Genomic DNA, 19086 nt, shown 5'->3' on the forward strand with positions numbered 1-19086 from the left:
ATTACAACATTGGAGACAATGGTATGTGTACATATCTGAAACAATTGTAGGGGGTATAAGTAACAACACAATAAAAGACTGTAAATCTAAATTGAGAAAGGTATCTATTAAGTACAACTTACAACAGAATATCAATACTCCTTTATGTATTTATTAACCATAAACTGTGAAGACATAACCATGACTCAAATTATAATTCAAGTAATTTGTAACGAAAATTGAATCCTGAATAAAAATTGTTTTTAAGCTTTATACCATTAAGGTGCATATAAGATCTTGCTGAAAAAAAATCTGTTTCCAGGAAATCAGGAAGTGCTATCAATCAGGAGGGAAGTGTGACATATTGTTTGGGCATTGTAAAGAAACACTCTTCAGAAGTACTGTATTCATATCTAACAAGAAATGTATGGAAGTCTACAAAGAAGAAGTGAGTATATTTATCTAGGAAATCTCTACAACAGTAAAAACAAATGAACAAAGCATGAAGCAAATAAATACTGCCAGAGTGAGTAAAGAAATCGATGTTGATGTGATTTCCCCAGTTGTAACCCTGGTTTTCCTATCGTGTATTGTTTTATAAGGCACAGTAAAAAGACACACAGTTAAGAGTGCTTCCAACTTGTATCTACCAATTGTAGCAGGTGTCTTAAATTCTGCTAAAGTTTATTCACTCTTCAAATCTTACTAAAAGACAATTGTTATCATCTCTGGCTGCTGGAAGAAAGTTGAATATATTTATACCTGCATTCTTTAGATTTTGTTTGATGTTTCCTGACTTACCAATTATTAAATTATGATATTCTTAAATATTCCTGACTCCTCTTGCCATATCATTTGTTAATTTATCAGTAAATTATAACTTCTGTTCTTGTAATTAAAATAAATCCACCTTTTTCTGCAAACAATAAATTTTGTGCTAGTTTTTATTTTAATTCATGTTTTGGTCAAGGAAATTCTTTGAACAGAGTAGAAATTTACAGAACACTATAGCTTACACCAAGAGTGAAGGTTAACTGTGCAAAATTTCAAAAGGATATCTGTTGTTTTTAAAATTCACTCACATCTCAGTTTGTATGTTACCAACAGTGTTGTAACCACATATATTTTTTTACCATACATGTCATAGACAGTGATCAATTTTAATAGTTAACATTATCGAATCAAAGCTTATACAAGGATGGAAGTCAGAAGTCTAAAAAGACCTCACTTTAATCAAGCAAAAGTGTTTCTGAGCATGATTTCCATTTGGTGATATTTACATAGCCTAAGTTATAAGGTTAAGTCTGTTTTTGTAAGACTGGCTGAGGTGGATGCATAGGATTCTGAAGATGAAGTCTGTTAAAGTTGGGATTTGGCCATGTACACTCCAGCAGGATCAGTGAAATGTTCCTAATGACCCCAACTTCCTTTCCTTTCCTGGGGCTCCTGCTCTTTCTGCAGAAGGAATGTTTTTATGGATGGTGAGGTATTTCCATGATGTTCAAATGCTGTCAACTGGGTTTGAAGTTTTCAGTTGAATTGATGAAAGAAAAATGTCACAGGCTAGGTGGCTTACACAGAAATGTGTTCTTGAAGTTATACATGCTGCAAAATCCATCAAGATATGGTTCTTATTTACAGATAACCATGTAATTTTTTATGTTTCTCTATAGTCCACGTCCAAAACCACACATGTACCTACACAACACACACAAACACACACACACACACACACACACACACACACACACACACACACACACCTCCATCCACTTGAATTCAGCTAAAAATTTACCTCCTGAACAATAACACTCAGATTATATCACATTGGAGGATAAGGCATTTGGGGAAAATATTATTAGTCAATAAAAATTCATAACCCCCAAACAGAATTTTGACTTAAAAAAGAACTCTACTTTTCTACTTTTCATGTCTACTAATATTAACCTTCATAATCTGTCTCAAGATAAATGAAATAGCTCATAGTTTTATAGGTAATATTAAAATTTTTCTTCTGTTAGGAAGTTGCACATTTATTCCATTCTCTTTTGTATGCATTTGACTGTTACATAGAAGGCTTCTATTCTATTTTAAATGGCAAATTCTAGAGCTAGAAATATGTCTCAGTGGTGAAGACCACTTTTTGCATTTGCGGGGAATCCAGGTTCAATTCCAAGCACCTACAGGATGGCTCATACACCATTGTAACCAGAGTCACTCTTCTGATCTTGACAGACGTTGTACACATGTAGCTCACATACAGATATGTAAGCAAAGCAGCCCACCATAAAATAATAATAATTATTATTTTCAAGAGGCAGTCCCTTCCTTTACAATCCCTTTCTCACAGTTTTCTTTTTGTTGTTTGCTTTAATGTGCATTCAAGAATGAGCGGTATGTTTTGCTAATGCACAGCAAAGTTCTTATTCTGAAGGTGTTTCTTCAAAGTCATAAATTACTAGTATTTGAAGGTACTGCTTTTGGGAAATGGTTACAGTCAGACAGCTTTATGATCCTGGAGTTTCTGTGAGATAATTGGCTGCATTAGAAGGTGAGAGAAAGAGACTAGATGAACATCCTTAACTTATCTCGCCGTGTGCTGTGTTTCATTATGCTATGGTACTCCAAGGTTTCAGCAGTACCATGGTCCTCAACTATTTAGCCTCTACAGTCATGAGACAAGACAGTATTTTTTCATCTCCCTTTTCACAATGCTCCCTGAGCCTTAGGTATGTGAATGTATTGTAGATGGGATATATCCTTAGGAACTGAGTTACACAACTCTACATTTAGCTTGTTTGTGAATTTTTGTAATGGTTTCCATCTGTTGAATCAAGAAGTTTTCTTGATGAGAGTTAAATGCTCAACTTATCTATGGTATGGAAAAATATGATATATATATATATATATATATATATATATATATCATGTAATTTGTTATTTCATCAAAAATTATCAACTAAGACTGAAACAACATAGATATTAATATTTGCAAAATATAACCACCACACAAATTATGTTGATTTGTACTGAATATAAAGACATGAATATGTTCATTACTGAAATTTAATCAACAAAGAAACAGATTACTATCAATGTATTTAAAATGATAGGCCACATATTTGTCTTTGTTTACCAGTCAGGAAATTGTGCAATTTTTCCAAATAACAATTTGCATTCATTAGTGTTAAAGTCACAGGAAATGGTTCTTTTTACTCTTGTCAATTACATCATGCCTATCTTCTTGTCAATAATGAGTTTAAGAGTAAATAAATGGTCCATTTCTGGTATTTGTATATAGACACTGAACACAGAAAATTTTCATGATTCCACCTTCCAATAACCTAAAGCTATATAACTCTTGCCTGCTTCCTAAAATGGCATTGGGATAAGAAAATGATTCTCATAATTCATTTCAGCCTTTAGATAATCCAAAACGTATGGCATGAGCATATTAGGAGAGTGAACTAAAGATTTATCTCATTCAGCTTATCTAGCAATCCTTTAAATCCTATATGTAGACTATTTGTTTTATTCTGCACATGTATTATTGCTGTTAACTTAGGACTTTTATGGGACTCCTGATTGTACTAACAAGTTGGTCTCTGACTCTTGTGCCTGCCCTTAGGCCTCTTTCCCCTCTGTTAGGTTTTCACTGCCAACTTCAGTATAAGAGTTTTTGCGACAATTTATTATATTTTGTTTTGCCATATTTTGTCCTTATCTCTTAGAAACCTATTCTTTCCTAATGAGAAACAAGAAGAGAATGGATCTGCAGGAGAAGGGAGGTGAGGAGGAACTTGGAGGAACTGGGGGAGGAAATGATAATAAGTATGCATTGTATGAGAAATGAACCTATTTAGAATAAAAGGAAAAAAGTAAAAAAAGAAAGAAAATAAATGTTTCCATTACATGACCTGAGCTGCTTAGTACTGGATTTGTGAAATTTATTCTGAATTAAAAGTCTAGGGTTATGAAAAATTGTTCTCCTGTAGTAGAAAATATCCTGCTAATTTCATGACCCTCAGGTATTTCTATGTTTCATAAATGACAGGACTCCTTCCTTTCATATAGCTAAATAGCATACTATTACAGTACACATGTGTGAATGTACATATATAGATATATGATTATCGATAATTATATATTATATAATTATCATTATAATGAATGGATATAGATAATTATATATGATCTATTAAGATAAAATTATATCATATATAATTATATATTATGGTAGAATTATATATCATATATAGTTATCTATATCTGTTCATTCATTAATAGACATTTGTGTTGATTTCATATCTTCACTATTGAAAATGATAGCACAGTAAACATTGGAGTACTGGACTGAATTTCTGGACTGAATATCAGTTCTGTCTATTTTTTTTGAAGAATCTCCATAGTATTGTCTACAATGTCTACATTCATTTGCATACTACTTACAAGATATTCTATTATTTGTCACATGAAAATATATTTGATATTAGTCCCTCCTACAAAAATGAGGTAAAATATCTTACAAAAAATTTTTAGCTTTATATTTCTATGGTAGAATTTTGACTTTAAGGAAAATTTTCCATACCATCTGAAGGTCACTTGTATGTCTTTTGTAAAACTTTTTTCTTCTGAATATTAGACCATATTTAGTTATATTAAGTATTTTTTCCTGTCAAGATTTTGGCATTCCTTGAAGACAAGATGTCATAGAAAACTTCCTGATCCTCTGGCTCTTACAGTATTTTTTCATCCCCCTTTTCACAATGCTCCCTGAGCCTTAGGTATGTGAATGTATTGTAGATGGGATATATCATTAGGGACTGAGTTACACAACTCTACATTTAGCTTGTTTGTGAATTTTTGTAATGGTTTCCATCTGTTGAGTCAAGAAGTTTTCTTGATGAGAGTTAAATGCTCAACTTATCTATGGGTATGAACTTATCTATGGGTATAAAGAATAAATTTTGATATTGCACTTAGGGATTATGCTGATTTTGTAAACTGGTGCTTACAGGCTTTCTTCTAATATCCATGACTTCAGTAGACCTGAGTGAGTAGTTGCCTAGGTGTCCACGATCAGACATGGTTCCCTGTTGTTGAGTAGTGGTCATAAATAGGAAAGGGGTGGGGGTTCATCAGGCAGGGAATTAGATATAGAAAGAGGGCAAAAGAACAATAGGGATACTTGAAAAAGTCAAAAGAGTCATACCATTAACTATTCATCTAAAAACAATGGTAACACTGCAACTTAGCTTATAAATTTGTATATATACTTTAAATGAAATTTTCTCATCTGTAGTGACAATGCTCCCTCCCAGAACCAAAGAGCACAATGAAAACCCCAGAAGTAAGCATGAGAAGCCATTTTGTGAGTTTTTTCAGAATTATTCAAGAGATTCCTAAAGGAATAGTTGACCTAATGGCTAAAATTGTTATAGCCAAGCATATTTACAAAATTTGTATTGAAATATATAATACAAAAATGATATAAGACATTTCTAGCTTTTATAGTAAGACAATACTGTGAACTAGAGAAAGAAACATTATATTTAACTGAAGGCAATTTGGGAAAACATATGGTTCAGGATACTAATTCAGGCCTGCAGCTAAACATTTTCTCAAACATGGTACCCTATCCAGACTGTCTATTTGGAAAAGTGAGTAAGTCAAAGGAGAGAGGGAAATCTGATTTTTAAACTGATTTTCATTTTCATATTCCAAAGGAAGAGTTACTGTTAGCAATTAAACGGTGACAACTTGTTTTATCTCTTTGGACTTGTTATGTTAACAAGGTAAACTGTATTATAATTGACAGTTTAATGAGATTTAATAAAGCATATTGAGTCTTTTTAAAAAGTAAGATTATACTTGATTCCAGAAATGGAAGTCATTTATTAGGTTTAAACATAACCAATTAGAAAGTGAGGTGATAAAATGTTTTCATGATACATATGTGAGAATTTACAACAGAAAGCAATACGCATTTTATTGTCAAAATAAAAAAAGATTGTTTATATTCATTAAAGGATGTCCATATAATTATAATCAGAAGTAATATTCATGTTATATTACAAAACAATCATTACATGGTCATAGATCCAAAATTACTACCTTGTATAAACACTGGTTCATTTCTAGAAAATATGTCTTACCTTTGATGTCTTTACAAGAAATAAAAATGTTAGAAAATAAATTTATATTAAGACCCCCTAGCCCATTTTTGCACAAGAATATTACAAACATCGATAAAACAATATTATTTAAATTAAGAAAACCCACCTCATTTGTTAGCCTATAACATAAGTCCTACAGATTCTTAATGAAAATGAAAGTAAATTCACCGCAAAACTATTTATCTAGTATGGTCTTCTCCTCTTTCTGCATCCTATATTTCTTCTAATCTCCAAGTTTACAAACGATGCTGACATTCATGAGTTTGTGCAAATTTCTCTCTCAGCATAACATTGGGGCTTTGGAGCAGACATTAGGAGTTTAAATTATGGCTCAGGATGCATACCATGAATGACTTTGAGCAAGAACGCTAAAGTCAAGGATTCAGAAAATTAATCTTACAACTGTGTGTGAGTCATCCACAGGTGGCAGCAAAGTTACTGGCCCAGTATGAGGACCGACTCTACTTAGAAGCATCGTACCCAGGAAACTTGCCAAATCTGATGCTAAGAGCACTGATGAGGACCTGCTTGCTCTTGGCACTGACTTCATCTATCTGCAGCTGTTGGATCTGAGAATGCTAATGCTGCCCACGTATATCCCACAAAGTCCCAGTTAAACAGCTTATTTTTCTACTTGTTCTCTTTTCATAGCACTCTGCCTTTCACCTACAGTGAACAGTGGTCCTTTTCTCCATTACTAAACTTTTATGTTTAAAATGGATTATAGGGAAGTAGCTCATGCACAGTGTCTATTCTTCATTACTAGGGTTTAATGCCTCTAGACTTTTCACCTGCATTCAAATGAATATAGCTCTATTTCTATAATTATTAACTTACCACTTAATAACTTCCCCTATTTTGTAGAAGACATTGTTCCAGAGACATAGGCTTTTTCAAATGAGGTGAATTGTTTTATTTCAGACATTTTATGAGCATATTATTATAAAACTTGGCAAATCATCTGAAGTTCACCAGATGTTTAATAATTTAATATTTATGTGTCTTGAGTTTGGTGTACAAGATTTTACTTCTACTATTACCTAACAAAACACTCAGTTTTATAGCATGTTCCTAATATTCAGTAAGAAATTTATAAATCAGAATATTCAATTGGTTATTTATATAGATAAAATGATTTATCTTTTGTTGTTGTTGTTTTGCTTGTTTGTTTCTGTGTTTGTTTGTTTACTTCTCCAAAAGTTAGAAAGGGACTTTATTGGGTCCTGGAGTCATGTGCTGGATAGGGCTCCAGCTTTATTTGACCTCATTGGAGAGCAGATTGTTGGTGTGGCAGTTGACCCCATGTGGGTGCACATAAGCTTAGCACATGAAGAAGATCAGCTCATGGCAGTTGTAAAACTGGCAAAGGGATAGCTCAGTGATGGCACTATGTGGGTGCAGGACCATTTATTTTATAAGATCATTGACCATGTGTTTTAACACAAACATTAATATTACAATTTGGAAAACTCTATTATTCTTTTATTCTCTGTTAACCTGGGATTTACCCATGGTAGACAGATGTTCTCACACTATGTTACATCCTCAGGATGTGTGGTTGTTATGGTTGTTGTTTGCTTTTTACTTTTTCTTTTGAGAGAGGATATCACCTCTTGTATAGACTACCTTCCATTCTATGTTTCCCAGGTTGACCAGACAATTGCTCTCTTCCTGATCCAAGTCTAAAATAGATAGGATTGGAGGCCTGCTTCACTAGGCTGGAATTAGAGAGTTTCCTTATGCATTTTCTCCAATAAAATTAACTTTGTAATTGGATGTAATACTCAACTGATCTACTATAAATATAGAAAAAAATTATTGTGACAATTGAGAATATGACCCAGAGATTGCACTCACTCATCATTGCAGAATGATGGCTAAAGTATGTTCACACCTTGGCTTCTATCCACAGAACTATAAAAGACAAGATATCATAAATATTATAATTGAATAAAAAGTTGACATGATTATTGCTTTATAGTTCGCTGATTATCTCAGTGGACAGACTTCCATTTTTCTTTCAAAATATTTTTGTTTTCTGATTTGAGTTACTAAACTGAACAATACTGTGACTCCTCGGCTTCCTTTTTTTCTTTTTCTAGTAATATTGAATTCTTACTTTTTGTCTTAATTTTTATTCCAAAGAAATGGTAGATTAGGGGTTATTTTATCAATTTAAGAGAATTTCATGTCTATTTTTTATTTAAATGTTTTTCACTTTACATACCAACCACAGTTCCCTCTCTCTCCCCTTCTCCCACCTCCCCCTCCCTGCCTTCTCCCACTCCACCCCCCCATCTACTCCTCAGAGGGGTAAGGCCTCCCTTTGGGAGTCAACACAAGCTGGCATATTAAGTTGAGGCAGGACCAAGCCCCTCCTGCATCAAGGCTGAGCAAGGTATCCTTTTATAGGGAATGGGCTCCAAAAAAGCCAGTTCTTCCACCCAGTTTAAGTCCTGGTCCCACTGCTAGGGTCCCCACCACCAGGTCAAGCCACACAACTGTCACCCACATTCAGAGGGCCTAGTTTGGTCCCATATAGTTTCCCCAGCTGTCAGTCCAGTGCTCATGAGCTCCCACTAGCTTGAATCAGCTATCTCTGTGTTTTTTTCCATCATGACTCTGAACCCCCTTTGCTCATATGATCCCTCTTCCGTGGATCTCTACATCTGCTTCAGTTACTGGAGGTAGGTTCTATGATAACAATTAGGGTAGTCACTAATTTGATTACAGGGGAAGTCCAGTTCAGGCACCCTCTCCACTGTTGCTAAGAGTACAGCTTGTGACCTATACATCAAATTTCTACCCAATTGTTTGAAATTAACATGAAGTATTGGGTTATCAGTCTTACCCTATATCAAAACTCTAATATTGTTTTCAAGAATACATGTGTGCTAATGCAACCTGGTTAAAACTTACACATAATTTGTTAGTGCTGAGGATTGAACTCAGGTCCTTATGCTTGCCTACCTAGTACTTTACCAATTTAGTCATCTCCTCCTTGAATGTCCTTTGTTTTATACTACAACATTTACAAGTTTAAGTAATGTTTATAACAAAGCTAATCCATGGACTTTACAACTTCAGGGAACCCTGGTATATTTTCCATAGTTATATATGTCTGATATAACATGTCAACACAATTTGAAAGACAAATATTCCTACCAATGTCATTAATAAGCTTATCAGATTATTAAAGTATTTATAAAGAGTTTGACTGCCCTCCTGTTTACCTTTCTTGTTCAGAGACCTCAGTTAAAATTCGATGCATGACTTGTAGGGTTCTTCTCTACAATGGTACATCTGTAAACTCGCAGCAGTAGCTGACTCCTTTGAGAGAAAATTGTAGGTATACCTATTTAGAAAAGCCTGCTTCATTTAAGTATATGATATTTCCTCTCTAATATAGCCATTAATTAGGAAAAGAAAAGAAGCATAAATATTTTGTTTCTGTCTTATATATTTAGCCTCCAATACATAGCTGTGTACCATATGCATTCAGTGCCTATGGTAGCCAGAAGAGGACATGGGCTATGGTGGGATAGGAGTTACAGATCTTGTTAGCAACCAAGTGCATTCTGGAAACTAAACCTCATCTAGAAGAGCAGCCAGTGCTTTTAAGCATTAAGGTATCTCTCTATATCCCAACAGAAAGATTTTGAGGATTCTTTATATATTGAATGATGGGAATAAAGAGTTTGAATGTGCTAGTATCAAAAGAAAAAAAATTATTTTATATTTTAAAACTTTGGTAACTATGAAATTATTTAAGTATACCTTCATAATAAGAGGCTAAAATCATGCATGTTTTTATAAAATAAAAAATATTTCAGATTTCTTAAAAAAACATTCTAGCTTATTAAAAAATATAGCATTTAGGGGAAATTTCTCAAGAATTTTTAACATCGACAATTATCTTGTCATTTCTGATAAAGTATAAGTTATTTGCAGAAAAAGCATCTGCTCTATGAATTTATGAATCTTACGAAAGTATGTAATTTGGGGTCTAGGAAAGTGACTAATGGGTTAAGAGCACTTGATGCTCTTACAGAAGACCCAAGTGCAGTTTTAAGACCTATGTCAGGAAGCTCGCAAGTGCCTTCCACTCCAGCTCCCAGGGATCTGGCTACCTACTCTGGCCTCAGTGAGTACCAGTACGTGTGTGTGTGTGTGTGTGTGTGTGTGTGTGTGTGTGTGTGTGTGTGCATGCTTATGTACACATAATTAAAGATAAATTGTTTAAAATGTGCTTATTTGCTATTATTATACTGTAAGGTAAAATGAATATAATTGGAAGAAATCCTCAAGGAGGAAGGGATTCATTGTACACATAGTTTTTTGCATATTAGTTTTGGAGATTTTTGTTTCACTTACACTGGTGTTTTAGATGAGAAAGAACCATCCACTCACAGATCTAAGAGAGGGGCCTGGGACTCAGTGTGTCATCTCTACAAAACAACATCAGAGAGTCTGGCAGGGTCTAGCTCCTGTAAGGTTCTGAAGACCAGAGTAAGATGTAAAACTGTTAATCACTTTGCAAAAGAAAGACGCTGAGGGATTTTGAGCAAAGCCTTATTTCATGTGATTTACATTTCTAAATGATTTCTAGAGCTAAAAGGAGAAAGAGGAATTTCTGAAATAGAAAATAGAAGACATGAGAGGGGGCTATTATTGATCTAAATAAGATATCATTGCAGTTTCAAACAGGGTGCCAATAGTACTTCTGCAAGTGCTGAAAGGATGTCTAATGTGCTGTAGAAGAAAGCTGATAATGCATGCTCTGTATTGGATATCATGATGGTTAGTTTTAATTATTAACTTGACAAAGTATAGGATCAGCTGATAAATAAGGTCCTAGTCATGGCTGTAGGGGATGGTCTTGATTATACTAACTGATGTGGGAAGACCATCTTAATTGTGAGTGGGATCATTCCCTGAACAATGGATATTTGACTTTGTAAGAAGAGAGAGAGAGAGAGAGGGAGAGAGAGAGAGAGAGAGAGAGACAGAGACAGAGACAGAGACAGAGACAGAGACAGAGAGTGTTGAGCAACAGAATGCATGCATTTGTTGCAGTCTGTTATTGATTATAAATGTGTTATGACGGGCTCACTCAAGCTCTGACCAATGTGGTATCTCTCCTATGACGGACTCTATCCTTGAATTGAGCTAAAACAAACTTTTATATTATTGATTTCTTTTTATCAAGAGATTTTACTACAGTAACAAAACAAAACTAAAAAAGATGGCAAGAGTGATAATAAATAGAAAACAAGTATGTCCTCTAGAATTTAAACCATGGGAAGAATGTTGGTACCTCCCTTAGAAAAGTGTTTTCATAGCGTGGGAAAGAAGAGAAATTTATTTTTGAAATGTCCAAGTTGCATATACTTACTACATGTGAAGTAGCAGTGATAATTGCTTATCTGTCAGACACTGGGAATGCAGCAACGGAGGAAAAGTATTTTCCTATGGTAGCATAGCTGTAAATAGTGGGAATACTGACCAGTGTTCCAAAGTGTCCCTGAAATATCTGACAAAGTTTGCTTTGCAAATTAAAAAGGAATTCATACTACAGGTGAGCTGGTAGATAGAATAAATTTACATTGGTAATTTTCTGTTTGTAAAGGTCTGTGCAGCTCTTTTGGTCTTCCAATCAATAAGATCTCTCTCTCTCTCTCTCTCTCTCTCTCTCTCTCTCTCTCTCTCTCTGTGTGTGTGTGTGTGTGTGTGTGTGTGTGTGTGTGTGTGTGTGTGTGTGTGTGTGTGTGTGTGTGATGTGTGTGCATTTGTTTACAGATGTTAGAAAAGGACATTGCATTCTCATACATAGAATTACATGTGGTTATGAGCTACCCCAATTAGGTGATGGGAAATAAACTGGTCTTTTGGAAGAGCCTCAAGTACTTTCAACTACTGAATCATTTCTTCAGTCCTGTATTTTAGTTTTATAATCAGACAAAATAAGCAGCTATGATAACAGCAGCAAAACCCAGGAATTTTAAGAAAATTGAAATTTGTTTTTAATATTTATATTCCACAAGCAGTTACTGAAAACTGGTAGAAACAGTTTTGAACATTTTCTGTAAAGTTTGGATGAAATAAAAAAATATTCCTGCAAATAGAGTTTCTCACAGCAGACACATCTTTGTGGTAAATGACTCTAATATTTGTTATTAGCAAACATTTCATTTTATTTTATTAATATCAATGTGTTGTATCTTTATTTGACATTTATAATTATTATAGATGAGGCATCATATGGAGATTCTATAAATATATTAACACATGACATTGTGTAATAATGAAAATAGTTAAATGTCTTCTGTCCTATTGTTGATATTTATTTGCAAGTATCTCATTTCTAAAATTTGATCCAAAGTTAAGATTTGATTATATCCAATGGGCACATTCTTATAAAATTTATTATGCAGAGATATATAAAGATATATTTTTCTTCCAGCAATTAGGTTCTATTAAAAAAAAACAAGTAACATGCAAAATATTCCTATGAGATTATCTGTAAAATGAGTTACTTTTGTATAGGAAAGAGTAGGATTTGGGTGTGGGGAAGCATACAGGAAAACAGTGATTCCCTGTGATTTGGAACTCCCTCTATACAACTGGAAACTTCAGAAATCAGAATGTGGGCACAATAATCACATTACATGTATAAATATATTGTTCCTATGTATAAAATGAATTTAGATCACATCTCTTAACTAGAGAACACAATCTGCCCTTCTGACTTGAATACATATTTCACAATTACTAATGTATGCTACAAAAGTTATCTGATAGTGAATGTTAGAAGAAAGTTTGTAAATATCTGCTAAAGTTTGAGGATTGTCATAAGAATATATGCTGAAACAATTTTTTTTCATTTTTTTGAGTATAAAGCAAAAGACAATTGTATAATCATTATCTCAAAAGAAGTACTTATGAACTATCATGAATTTTGCTTTACTAAGATATTTGATATTTTTAAGTAATACATCTTGTGCTTTCTTACATCACAGCATATAGAGATCAATTTGTTTCTTCTTATTAGCTGCAGAGAATTTACTAAAATAGGAATAGCCTTTTTCATTTTCTGATGCTTCTTTTTTGAATAATAAAATGTGTACAATATTTAACTGAAGCAAAAATACCCTTGGAAATATATACATATAATTGCATCTTATCTCTAGACTAAACACTGAAATAAAATTGATGTGAAAGTAGATGCATAACTATGTTTTATTCTTTATTTCAGACTTGACAAATTTTAAAACTAAAGTGGGCAACATTCTGCCCAATTAAAATTATTTGTATGGGTAGGTGGCAAGCTCATTAAATGTGTTGTTTAATTTATTTTCTCTTCATTTGAATGAAGTAAAAAGGGCAAGAAAAAAAAAAGATCTAATGAGAGGTCATGTTGTCCTAATATTATTTCTACAATCTTCAAAATACATTAATGCATTATTTAAGGACTTAAAATTGCACAGTGCTTATGGAGACAATTGGTAAAATTTGGTGAATTTGTATTTGTTCCAAGGTATGGTTGTAATGTGTTTATAATTAAGGGCTTTGAGGACCAAAGAAAAACCTATATGTTTTATATAGAAAAATCTCTGACAACTTGTTCAGCTAGAACCCAAAGCCATATAAACATTTTCCTCATAGAGTACACTCTGAAAAGAGCACCCATCTTCCAGATATTTTACATACTTCTGTCAATCACAATTCACATGAAAACAACCCATTCACTTATTCATTTTTAAAAGACAAATAGTTTTCCTTTCTGGTCTTTTAGTTGAAATCTATTGAAACAGACATAGTTTCTGCCCTGTAATATTTTATGGAATCTACATTAAATGTATAAAAAAGAAGTCATTGACGCAATAGCACATACAACTTAAGGTCAGCAGTAATTAATGTTTTCTTTCTCCTCTTGTATCTTTCTAAAACATAGCCAGAATAAATGAATGATCATATGATTTTCTATTTCCCAATGTAAGGACTACATGAAGCAACATTGTAAAATTCTAAAATATTTTAATGCATACTAATAACTCTTCTACTAGATCGCAGACTCTCTAGCTGTCATTATTTCTCTCTGCCAAAAATCATCCCACCTCTTGCTTCTGCAATCTCTGCCTACCAGTGCTGGGTCCTCAGAGCTCTCACGGAGTTCTCTATCTTCCCTTTGCAGCTCAAGCAGGCCTAGGTGTCTCTGAGACTCATACCCAAGAGAAATATGAATTTTAAACTGTAGATAAAGGTAAAATTGAATAAATCATAGTGATATATTTTTATATATATTAGCTGAAAGATGAACATAAATTTTATGTACACCATTTGCCATTTGTGCTGTTGTAGCATGAGGATAGATATTACCTGGGAATTTGTTTGAAATGGAAAAATGAGTCAGAATATGTACTAAACTATCTCTACGTAGACATACTACAGGCATTTTAAAGAAGCAAAAAAGACATATTCTATGGAATTTTGGGACTTGAACACAATGAGAAAGGATCAAATGAGATATAAGATGCTAAAACAGAGGGAAAGTGAAAGAGGATGCACAGCTCCTAAAATGCAGTGCTACTGAGTCCATCGCACTGATGCATTTATAACACGATTCCTGCACCAAAGGCTCTGGGATTATTGCAGATGACAAGGGATGGGCCGAAAGATTGTAAAAGCAGGTAATCAAAAAGCTAGCAGTGAGATATAATCTAGGAAAATCAAAGAGTTTTCTGTGAGATACAATCTAGGGATTTCAGAAACTTCACCCATAAAAAAATCTCACTTGGATGACTACCTAAACATGAACTGAACAGGGATGGATTCAATAGACATGCTAACATAGAGGAGGCAGGTAAGAGGGGATCAGGATGCTTCAACCTTAGACATAGAACTCCAGGCGGCAAAAGAATGCTGAATGTGAGGTAAATAGTCCAACTGGAGGGAGGAAGAATATGCTAATCTGTTATCCAATAACAAATGATCATCACCAAAACATACACATATAAATAACATTATACAGTCTGAAAATGTTGTATTCATGTATTTAGGGATGCGCTTGTGTGCACACACGTGTACACACACACACACACACACACATACACACACACACACACACATATATATATGCACACACATGCATATACACGAGTGTAGATCTAATTAATTGGAGAAGAGGCAATAAAATAGGAAGAGTGCTATGGATGATTGATTGATAAATAAAATGCTGATTGGCCAGTAGCCAGGCAGGAAGTATAGGCGGGAAAAAGGGAGAGAAGAATTCTGGGAACAGGAAGGCTGAGTCAGGAGTCACCAGCCAGACATAGAGGAAGCAAGATGTAAAAGTACCGGTAAGCCACGAGCCACGTGGCAACTTATAGATTAATAGAAATGGATTAATTTAAGATATAAGAACAGATAGCAAGAAGCCTACCATGGCCATACAGTTCATAAGTAATATAAGCTTCTGAGTGGTTATTTTATAAGTGGGCTGCGGGACTGTGGGGGCTTGGCAGCACCTGGAGAGAAATATTCCAGCTACAGAAGAGAGCAAGGAGGGGTACGTGAGAAGGTTTTGAGGGAGGGAAGGATGTAATTATAATCTTACAATACAAAATATCAATTTTGAAAAAGAGGCATATCTGGATGATCCTAACAACACTTGTGTTTTTACAGGAAGGTATATGTCAGATGAGTTGCTCTGATGGCCCTCTGACTGTTCTCTGTGCTACTCGAAGATAAATTGTGGCTTCATTCAAAGAATGTTAATAATATGCCCTCAAATCCATAAGAAAAAGAGATAAATAGATTCTGGCCTTGAAAGACACTAGAACTAAATTGTTATCCTTACTGTACAACAGGTTGAAATTTTTCAGTATTCAAAAATATCTGTACCTGTGTCAGTTATTCACACAGAACAATGAGGGAAATAGCAAAGAGCGATATATACCTTACCCTGAACCATTGCTGAACGCTCTGGGAAGAATTTTCCTTAGCATCTTAAGGAGTAGCCTTTAACTCCCCAGTTACACTACTGCAGAAACTCATTTAGGTCTTGAGAATCAGGCATTGCTTTCTCATATGACAGGGTCCTTAAAAATGAGACCTACTTCTCTGTGCAGCATCTTAATCCATGGCACACTATGTGTATGGCAGGTGCTCTCCAGTTGATATTTAAAGAAGCAATGACTGACTGGGATGGCAGAACAAGGATGGACCTAACAGTTTAAGTAAAGGAGATTCCACTTGCCAGTTTAGTAGAAGGAGAGAAAGGAAACATGAGCCATGCCTTCAAGGGGTGGAGAGAGGGTCATTCAGCAATAGGGGCTCATCCTTTGATTTTTCAAGAAGCAGCTTCTCCATGCACTCAGCAGGTAATAGCACCCACTCCATCACTGATAGCCCCGGGATGTCCAGTTAGGGTAACTTCCATTTTTATGGAGTTTCATAATTGAAAATAAAGAAAAAAAGTAGGCTATGGAATCTATTATTGTCCTTATGTATGTGCAATGCAACTTCTGAACAGGAACATGATTCTTTAAAATTATATTGAATCGTGCTCTCCTTTCAGCCACAGTCAGGGTCGTAGGACAGGACAAATGCACATTTTAGAGTTACAAGAGTTCAAATGAAAATAGACGAAAGAAAGAGGCAAGATAATGTAAGTAAAATCACAAAATGAATTTTATGTATCATTAATTCTGATAACTGATTTCATTGCTTTGGAAAATTATTATGGCAGTCTGTTACAAAATGCTGAACCTGATTTAACTTTCAGAACACATTTGTTAGCAAACCGCTAGAAGCAATATTTTTAATCAATGAAGTAGATCTAATTTGGATTTCAAATGCACGAGGAGGAAAAGAAGGGCAAAAGCAGAGAGAGGGGTGTATGAGAGCGAGCAAGAGGGAGAGTTCCCTGAAGACATCACTTGGTTGTTCCTGGACAGGAGCAAATCTGAGCAACAACATTCAACTGCTACACCCTACAAAAGATCAAAATCTAAACTCCTTCCTTGATGATGGATATTACTTGGTAGCTTTATAAAGTCATCATGGGTCCAGGAATTGCTATATCATCATAAAGCGTGATCATTTTTCCAGAGACCAGACAATGCTGCGAAGGTCTCTTAGATTAAACAGAAAGTGTTTTCCTATGAAAGAGAACCTCGAATTCACCATCACGTTGTTCTGAACGAGGTTTTAATATTAGCAAGTCTTCAATTTCTCAAAGGTTTAATCACAAAGACAGGACAGCACAGTTTTCTAAAAGGTAAATTTCCAGGTGGCTGGATTTGCTTTGCTCCAACGACTTTAACAAAATATATGTGTATATCAAATACTGATAGTATAAATATGTGTCTTTCACACAGAGCAAAACTAAAATCTGTAATTTCCCATTTGTTCAATGTATAATATTTGCAGATGTGAAAAAAAAGTTATGTGCACATCTGTTGGTTAAATTCATGCAGCACTCACATATTTCTGGCTGCTCTTCCTTATTTATTTATCCCTAGAGTAATTATCAAGGGTAGCAGTAAATAATGCTATCCATCGTAGTTGACCTAGAGCCAGAATAAGGTCAGAGCCATTCAAAGGCTAATGGGAGCCAGCAGTTAATAAACATTCCACTGGACATTGCCAAGAAATGTAAACATATTTTAAAAGGTGTGTGTGTAGATAGGAAGGAAGCTGAATTAATACTGGTTATATAAGGGAAAGTTGAAGCTCTGAGATTAGACTAATGAACCAAATATTGATTTTCTATTTATATGTCTTTTATTCCAATGCAGTCAAATTGCAAGTAAAGGAGTGTGGTCTTATATTTCATCCTAGGTACTAGAACCTCTGTCTTTGTTTTAAATGTTGTCCAAAAAAAAAAAAAAAAAAGAAAGAAAGAAAAGTCAGTTACAGATCACTGTTTTTACCATCTTCAGGTGTAACTCACTTTCATTATACGGAACTAGTTAAGAAAACTTAACTCCATCTGAATATAATTGAATTGAGTAAGGAGAATTAAGTACCTATACAATGATATTAGGAACCAATACATTTCATGGAGAAGACAAAGAGAAAACTCCCTGCAGCCTCTATGGAAGAGACAATTCTGATCATGTACTTCAACAGGCACCAAATCAAAATTTCTGAATAGAATGCAGAATAGAATGGGAGAGTGGCTTTTATTCTTCACATAAGGTCAAAATGCACCATCTGTAGTTGGAAAGCTGTGAATTCTTTCCAGAAACTCTAACATATTATCATATATGAGGAGACAATATTATGAAGATAGCAGATTGGTTTTCTGCTGATCTAATCTTATTAACAGACAATTTTTTCCAACAACAGTGGATAACTTTTTTGACAATAATTAAAATACAGAAGATGAAACTTAGACAAATATTTCATATTTAAGTCATATTATTTGAAATACCATATTTTTGCCTTTAAAATATCAAAATATATAGAGGATATACAAACATTTCTGCTTTCAAGAAAAATAACAGATAACTAAAAATAATTGCAATAAATTTTGTGAGTCTCCAATTTTCTAAGCTCCAAAGAGTTCAGCTAATAAAATTGTTCATATTTGTTTATCGCATTGCCAATACTATTACATATAGAGACTATTTGAGCAAGGACTTTTGACAGGCCCTGCACTTCCCCATTATGCAGAGACTGGACAAATAATATCTCTAACTCTTCTAAAACTTGACAGTTCACCCCAATTTTTTTTCAGGATCCTTTAAAGATGCCATCATCCACAGAGAACAGGAAGTAATTTTAAGAAAATGATGCCCACATTTCCAAGAGGTTGGGTGGGTGGTTTTTGGTCTTTATTTTTTACTTTTTTTTTTTTAATTTTTAATTTTTACTTTTTTTTTTTTGTTTTCGAGACAGGGTTTCTCTGTGTAGCTTTGCACCT

Source organism: Peromyscus californicus, unplaced genomic scaffold (assembly GCF_007827085.1).
Source record: "Peromyscus californicus insignis strain IS unplaced genomic scaffold, ASM782708v3 Scaffold_13__1_contigs__length_99412109, whole genome shotgun sequence".
In the NCBI taxonomy this organism is placed as follows: Eukaryota; Metazoa; Chordata; class Mammalia; order Rodentia; family Cricetidae; genus Peromyscus; species Peromyscus californicus.